Raw genomic sequence first — 8,981 nt, forward strand, 5'->3', positions numbered from 1 at the left:
TTGTTAGAACTAGCACTCGAAAAAAACACAATACTCTTCTATAGTATTTGTTATCCATCAACTCTTAAAGGTAATTTTTTTGGTTTTTATTCAGTTTCTTAGGCCTAGATACATATATCTAGAGAAATATTGATGGATATTTGGGCTAATTATAATAGGAGATATTCATTATAATCATTAATGGTTTATTCCTTTTTATGGTTAATTCCTTTTAATTAATGCCAGATGCACATGGGCCTTATGATTCATAACTCAATGCCGTTTTGAATACTTAAGAGCGAATTTTTTCAGAACTAAGAGGAAAACGTTTTCTAACCTATGCTTTTTTACCTCACTGTAATGCTAGAGGGGAAAAAAAATACAAAGCCTAAGTCAGAACAACAGCACCATCTAGGGGCGTCTCTCCTAATTGCAAGCTCGTCCTGTTAAACCACAGAAGAGTCTGCACACCAGAGCTCAACCTGCAGAGGGTAAATGATTTGCCTAAGGTCATACTGGTATGGCAAAGCCTAACGCAAAACCTAGCTAGCTCTACTGATTCCCGGTTGAGTACCTTTTCCCATTTGTTGTGCTAACACGATGCATTTCTCTCTAGCAATTAAATGAGTAGATCTGTTTTTCCTGTAAACATAACTTCTCAGGTACGATACATATGATTAGAATGAGTTGCAGAACGTGTTGTGATGAGCACTGGGTGTTATGTGTAACTAATGAATCATTGAACACTATATCAAAAACTAACGATGAACTATATAGTAGCTAACCGAATATAATAAAATAAATAAGTAACAGTTAAAAAAAAAAAAAAAAGAAGAATTGGGCGCCTGGCTGGCTCAGTGGGTTAAGCCTCTGCCTTCAGCTCAGGTCATAGTCTCAGGGTCTTGGGATGGAGCCCTGCATAGGGCTCTCTGCTCAGCAAGGAGCCTGCTTCCCACCCCCTCCCCCCACCGGCCTGCCTCTCTTCCTGCTTGTGAGCTCTCTCTGTCAAATAAATAAATAAAATCTTAAAAAAAAAAAAAAGCTGCAGAGAATAAATTACAGCCTTAAATTTATTTCTCTTCAAGAAAAAAAGAAAATTCCTTCTTGGCTTCTCAATTTTATGTAGACAGTTTATATTGATGGTACCTAAAAACTCAAACATAAACTGACCATTAATGGGGTTTCCTTTTTGGCTTAATAGGGAATTTATGAATGCTTGAAACACCAGATCATGAAAAGGTGTTTCTATGGGCTGTGCTCTTGGTAAGAGCAAAAATTCCTAAACCTAAGTTTTCATGTAGTGCAAAACACTGTTACAGTATTTTGTAGTCTAATAGATTAACTCAGGCACTGTTAAGCCAATAAATTTATATTTCAGAGTCTGGATTTTTTTTTTTAATTTATTTATTGAGAGAGAGGCAGTGAGAGAGAGCATGAGCGAGGAGAAGGTCAGAGGGAGAAGCAGACTCCCCGTGGAGCTGGGAGCCCGATGCGGGACTCGATCCCGGGACTCCGGGATCATGACCTGAGCCGAAAGCAGTCGTCCAACCAACTGAGCCACCCAGGCGTCCCCAGAGTCTGGATTTTTTAAGGAATCTTAATTGTATATAAGCCATGGATTGTTTATCTTCGAATACTGCAAATTAAGTAATAACTCACTGAAATATTTTTCAGGAGAAATAGTGATTCAGATTCCTTTAGAATTTAGAAAGGAAAGGAAATTTAGAAAGGAAAATTACCTGTTGGTTGTCTATCCTCTTTTAACAGGAATCAGCTGACAGTCTTAATACCAAAATAGCATTATTTAGTTCTTCTTCACAATTAAAATAAAAAGGACAGTGGCATTTATTTCTCTAGTCGTATCTAAGTTTATTTATTCCATAGAGTCCTGACTCGGGACCACTGAGGCCCACCACAGTATTCTCCTGATCCCAAGTAGCCAACAGCCGAAGGGCAGATTTGTTACTTCCAAAGAGCATCAGAGCATGTCACTAACCCTTCAGTTCAGTACTCTGCCTAAGATCGCTCTCTACAGAGAAAGCTCGTTAATATTGGAGGTTCATTTCCAGACCACTGCAATAAAGTGAATATCACAACAGAGCAAGTCAAATGAATATTTTGGTTTCCCAGTGCGTATAGAAGTTATGTTTACACTATACCATAGTCTGTTAAATGTGCAATAGCATTAAGTTTTTAAAAAGAAACAATGTATATACCTAAATTTAAAAATACTTAATTGCTAAAAAATGGAACCATATCTGAGCTCTCAGCCAGTCAAGTCATAATCTTTTTGCTGGTGGAGGGTCTGGCCTCAATGTGATGGCTGCCGACTGACCAGGGTGGTGGCTACCGAAGGGTGAGCTAGTTGTGGCAATTTCTTAAAATACGACAACAGTGACGTTTGCCACATTAATTGACTCTTCCTTTCATGAACAATTTCTCTGTGGCATTTGATGCTGATTGATAGCATTTTACCCATGGTAGAAGAATTTTCAAAGTTTGAGTCAGTCTTTTCAAACTAAATTTACAGAATATTCTAAATCCTTTGTTGTCATTTCAACAATATTCACAGCATCCTTAGCAGGGGTAGATGCCATCTCAAGAAATGGGTTTCTTTGCCCAGCCATGAGAAGGAGCTCCGTATCCCTTCAAGTTTGATCATGAGATTGCAGCCACCCAGTCACATCTTTAGGCTCCACTTCTAATTCTAGTTCTCTTGCTCGTCCCATCCTGTCTGCAGTTACTTCCTGCATGAAGTCTTGAACTCCTCAAAGTCATCCTTGAGGTTTGGAACGCACTTCTTCTAAACTTCCGCTCGTGTCGATATTCTAACATCTTCTCATGAATCACAACTGTTCTTCATGTCATCTAGAATGCTGAATCCTTTCAGAAGGTTTTCAGTTTACTTTGTCCAGATCCATTAGAGGAGAAACTATGGCAGCTATAGCCTTAGGAAATGTATTTCTTAAATGAGATCACTCAAAAGTTGAAATTACTTCTTGATCCACAAGCCACAGAATGGGTGTTGTGTTAGCAGGCATGGAAACATTGATGTTGTCCATCAGAGCTCTCGGGTGACCAGGTGCACTGTCAATGAGCAGTCATATTTTGAAAGGAGTCTTCTTCTCTGAGCAGTAGGTCTCGACAGCGGGCTTAAAATATTCAGTAAGCCGTGCTGTAAACAGATGTGCTGTCATCCAGGCTTTGATGTTCCACTGATAGAGCACAGGTACAGTAGATTTACCGTAACTCATAAGGGCCCTAGGATCTGAGGAATGGTAAATGGCTTCAGCTTGAAGTCACCAGCTGCATTTGCCCCCAACAAGGGAGTCAGCCTGTCCTTTGAAGTTTTGAAGCCAGGCACTGACTTCTCTCTAGCTATGAAAGTTCTGGATGGCATCTTCTTCCAATGTACAACTGTTTCATCCCTGTTGAAAATCTCTTGTTCAGTGTAGCCGCCTTCATGAATGATCTTAGCTGGAACTTCTGGAGAACTTGCTGCAGCTTCTCCGTCAGAATGTGCTGCTTCTTCCTGCACTTTGATGTTATGAAGATGGACTCATTCCTTAAACCTCATGACCCAACCTCTGCTAGCTCCAGACTTTTCTTCTGCAGCTTCCTCACCTCTCTCAGCCCTCACAGAATTGAGACTTGGGGTCTTGCTCTGGATTAGGGTTTGGCTTAAGGGAATGTTGTGGCTGGTTTGACCTTCTATCCAGACCACTTTAACTTCCTCCATATCAACAATAAGGCTCTTTTACTTTTTATCATTCTTCACTGGAGTAGCACCTTTAACTTCCTTTGAGAACTTTACCTTTGAATTCACAGTTTGGCTAACTTACGTGCAAGAAGCTTAGGTTTTGGCCCATTTCCGCTTTCGACATGCTTTCCTCATTAAACATAATCATTTCTAGCTTTTGATTTATAAAGTGAGAGACACACAACTCTTCCTTTCACTTGAACACTTGGAGGCCACTGTAGAGTTATTAATTGGCCTAATTTCAACATTGTTGGGTCTCAAGTAATATCAAAGATCACCGATCGGCACACAGCTTCCAACCCTCTTTTCTCTGGTACCAGAAGGAGGCAGTCCTCTTTTCGTGCCTAGCACAGCCATGGCTTGTGGTCCCAAGAAGCACCTGAGGCGTGTAGCAGCGCCAAAGCGTTGGATGCTGGATAAACTGACCAATGTGTTTTGCTCCTCACCCATCTGCTTGTCCCCATAAGTTGAGAGAATGTCTCCCTCTCATCATTTTCCTAAGGAACAGACTTAAGTATGCCCTAACAGGAGATGAAGTAAAGAAGATCTGTATGCAGGGTTTTATTAAGATTGATGGCAAGGTCCAAACTGATATGACCGACCCAGCTGGCTTTATGGCTGTCATCAGCATCGACAAGACTGGGGAGAATTTCCTTCTGATCTGTGACACCAAGCTCTTCATCGCATTACACTTGAGGCCAAGTACAAATTGTGCAAAGTGAGAAAGATCTTTGTGGGGACAAAAGGAATCCCCCATCTGGTGACTCACAAGGTTCATACCATCTGCTATCCTGATCCCCTCATCAAGGTGAATGATGCCATCCAGATTGATCTGGAAACCGGAAAGATTACTGATTTCATCAAGTTTGACACTGGTAATCTGTGTATGGTGACTGGGGGTGCTAACCTGGGAAGTACTGGTGTGATCACCAACAGAGAGAGACACCCCGGTTCGTTTGATGTTGTTCACATGAAAGATGCCATTAGCAACAGCTTTGCTACCCAACTACCAACATTTTTGATACTGGCAAAGGCAACAAACTATAGATTTCTCTTCCCCGTGGAAAGGATATCTGCCCCACCATTGCTGAAGAGAGAGACGAGACTGGCGGCCAAACAGAGCAGCCGGTAAAATGGTCCCTAGGTGACATGATTGGAAGTCTTCATACCTAATAAAAGGTCACACAGCACAATAAAAGGAAAAAAAAGATCACTGATCACCAGCATTATAAATATAATAATAATGAAAACATTTGAAATATTGCAAGACTTACCAAAATGTGGCACAGAAACACAAACTGAGCAAATGCTGTTGGAACAGTGGCATCAATAGGCTTGCCCGATGCGGGGTTGCCACAGACCTCCAACTTATGAAAAAACAAGAAAACAACAACAACAAAAAAACCCAAATGAGCTATACCTGTACTAAGGAGACCAGTGGTGTCTTCTCTTTAACATATGAAATGTCAGAGCTGTTAAAAAATAAATATACAGATCTGAAGGAAAGAACCTAGATGTCCATCAACAGACGAATGGATAAAGAAGATGTGGTGTGAGGGGCGCCTAGGTGGCTCAGTGGGTTAAAGCCTCTGCCTTCGGCTCGGGTCATGATCCTGGGGTCCTGGGATCGAGCCCCGCATCGGGCTCTCTGCTCAGTGGGGAGCCTGCTTCCCCCCTCTCTCTCTGCCTGCCTCTCTGCCTACTTGTGATCTCTGTCAAATAAATAAATAAAATCTTTTAAAAAAAAAGATATGTGTGTGTGTGTGTGTGTGTGTGTGTGTGTATACGGTGGAATACTATGCAGCCATCAAATGAAATCTTGTCATTTGCAACAATGTGGATGGAACTAGAGGGTATTATGCTGAGCGAAATAAGTCAAGCAGAGAAAGACAATTATCATATGATCTCCCTGATATGAGGAATTTGAGAGGCAGAGTGGGGGGGGGGAGGTAGAGAAGGAAAAAATGAAACAAGATGGGATTGGGAGGGAGACAAACCTTAATCTCATGAAACAAACTAAGGGTTGCTGGGAGGAGGGGGCTGTGGAGAGGGTGGTGGGATTATGGACATTGGGGAGGTTATGTGATAAGGTGAATGCTGTGAAGTGTGTAAGCCTGATGATTCACAGACCTGTACCCCTGGGGCAAATAATACATTATATGTTAGAAAAAATAATTAATAAATAAAAAATATACAGTGATGAAAAAATTATCAAATTCATTTATATATACAGAGCACTCTCAGGGAAGAAGAATATTGGTGAGCAGACAGAGGCTTCCATCTTTGCTGGTCAGAGGGGCCTGGCTGGGCTATGAGAAGGCTTAGTTGTCCACTGTAATGGGACAGTTTGGGGCAAGGTCAGAAAGCAAGAGAATAGAGGGCACTAAAGCACCGTGCCTCCGGAAGACTAACTGCTAAGTGGGATGATTGCCCCGGTGCGATGTGTCAGGCTATTCCTGCTGGATCGGGCTGGATGGCTGCTACAGCACATTCTATTTGATGGACACGAGGTGGGACTACTTTATAAAGAGAATAAAAGGCAAATGATGAGACCAAAGAAACAGTTCCTCTGGAAAGATGAGACTCAGAAATTCACTCACAAATAGAGCTGCTGAGCAGACCTTGCACAAAGCCAGTAGCCAAATCACGCAAACTGGTGTCCAAGTGCACAAAGTAAGATTTTCTTCTTTAGAATTTGGTAATAAGGACAACTGCCATCAGGCCATCGATGGCAGTAATAACCATAACCACTGGAATGTTGGACGTTGTGATCAGATCTGGCGTGGTTCCTGGAGATGATGCCCAAGCCTCCGTGCAGAGCCGTACATGGAGCCAAGGTCCTGAATCCTGTGGCGGCCTAGAAGCCCATGACAAGTGTATTTCGATTTGGTTCCAGACCGAAGTAGATATGAAGGAGGAAGCTCATAGAATGGAAAGCATATTCCAGAATGTGACAGACACTAAAATGCAGCAAGTCCATGACCTAGCTGGTTAGATCATTTTTTGTTGTTGCTGTTAATTTGCAGCATACTTTGCACAAAATGTGTAGAACTTAAGTATGCAATTCTATGATTTTTGACAATTCTGTACACTCAAAACCATCAATAAATATATAGAACATTTCCATCACCACAGAAAGTTTCTCATGCCGCCTTCCATTCAATGATCACATCCTGCTCTCCTGTCCCACCCCCTGCCCCCTGCAGAGGCAGTCACTGTTCTGATTTCTATCACTAAAGGTTTGTTTTGCCCGTTCTAGGACGTCATAAAAATGAAATAACATAGTATCTACTCTTCTGGTTTCTTTTGCTCAACATATTTTTGAGAGTCATCCATGTTGTGTGTAATATAGTTGGTTCCCTTGTATTTCCCAGGAGTATTTCATCATATGAATACACCACCATTTATCCTGTTGATTTATTTCTAGTTTTTAGCTATTATGAATAAAACTGGTATCTACATTCCCCTCCCCCAGCTTTATTGTTGACTAGTATTAACATTCTTAACTCCTTTGCACACATAGGATTTCACTTCTCCTGGATAAATATCTAGGAGTAAAATTGTTAAGGGGTGAAATAGATAACATATTTAATTTTATTAAAAAGCTGCCTATCTGGGGCGCCTGGGTGGCTCAGTTTAAGGTAAGTGGCCAACTCTTGATTTCAGCTCAGGTCATGATCTCAGGATTGTGAGATCTAGCCCTGCGTCAGGCTCCCAGCTCAGCGGGGCGTCTTTTGAGATTCTCTGCCCCGCCCTCTGCTCACCTTCGCTCGCTCACTCGCTCTCCCTTAAAAAAAAAAAAAAAGGCTGCCTGTTTTCCAAAGTTTTGTACCATTTTACACTCCGTTAGTGATATTTGAGAGTTCCAGTTACTCCACTTCTTAACAGCATTTGGTTTGTCCTTTTTTTTTTTTTTTAAGATATTATTTATTTTGAGAAAGAGCAAGAGAGCACAAGCAGGGGGGAAAGGCAGAGGGAGAAGCAGACACCCACACCGAGCAGGGAGCCTGATGCAGGGCTCGATCTCAGAACCCTGGGTTCATGTCCCAGCAGACACTTAACCACTGAGCCACCGGGGTGCCCCAGTATTTGGTTTTAACAGTCCAATTGTATTGTCTGTTTCTGCCACTGTAGTGAATTATATTTTCTTTTTGAACAGAAATAATTACCGTTCCACAAACAGACTAAGAGCTAATGATACCTGCAGTAGACTTCGTGAATGGTCTTAGCAAATGGAAGCTCACTACCCTTGCTTTCACACTTGCATTGCCTATCACAGTATTATATCCAACAGAGAATTAATCACCAATTAAATTGGTGTGACTGGATATTTAATACTATTAAGGAATCACTAAAAGTTAGAAGTATGTTAATAGAATTGTGGTTATGTTTTTGTTTTTGTTTTAAGGAATTGTTTTAGACTTACCTGATGAAATATTTACATTTAATATCTGAAATTTGCTTCAAAATAATTGAGGAGAAGAAAGTATTAGGAACTGTGCAGTGTTTGACATTTTACCCAACATACAAGCTGAAAAGTTAGCCTGTCACCATTTCATGGATGCTGGCAAAAGACATGAGACTCCTGGGTTAGAAATGAAAGGATTTTTTTACTCATAGCAAACCAATAGCCAAAGCTTCATGTTCATTTGTTCCAGTTTCCCATGCCCCTCAAATCCCACAGAGGCAATGCAAAGGGCCCGTCATATAGTGGATTGCATTCCAAAAGAGGAACACTAAGATTTAGCACTTGCGTAGTAAGTGGAGGCAAGCCTGCTCTTTTTCCAGGGGGAGACATCACATCATCCCTCAAGATTGGCCACAAGGATGCAAACACAAACCTGAGAAATGGCCCCAAAGAGCAAGCAAAGAATTGTATTTTTGGCTTACTCAACAAGCACATGCAGGGACTTGGGCTCTGTAGCAGATTGCTTTTCACAGTTCGCTCAGTGTGACACATTCATAGCCAAATTTGAATTTTTATATGAATATGCTTCTCCATCAACCACTCTGGTTAATCAACAGAGGTTAGAATCTCACAGCACATAGCTAAGACTGTCATCAGTTAGACTTGAAGCAACAGATGAAGCCAACGTGTGGTATTGATCTCATTCCCTCTACACATAACCAACTGTGAATAAGCCCAAGAGAGTAGCAGTAGCTCTTATTGAGGCAGCCATGATTGATTCTAAGGCCAGGCCTTCATTCATTGGAAACTGTGCAAATGAGTTTCAACTGATCT

General features: G+C 41.4%; 1 pseudogene; it reads left to right on the forward strand.

Annotated features, from left to right (window-relative positions):
- The first annotated feature begins 4,094 nt into the window (after nucleotides 1–4,094).
- Nucleotides 4,095–4,871, forward strand: LOC111153006 (annotated as a pseudogene).
- The last annotated feature ends 4,110 nt before the right edge of the window (nucleotides 4,872–8,981 follow it).

Source organism: Enhydra lutris, unplaced genomic scaffold (assembly GCF_002288905.1).
Source record: "Enhydra lutris kenyoni isolate GAN:26980312 unplaced genomic scaffold, ASM228890v2 scaffoldscaffold3, whole genome shotgun sequence".
NCBI classification, from domain to species: domain Eukaryota; kingdom Metazoa; phylum Chordata; class Mammalia; order Carnivora; family Mustelidae; genus Enhydra; species Enhydra lutris.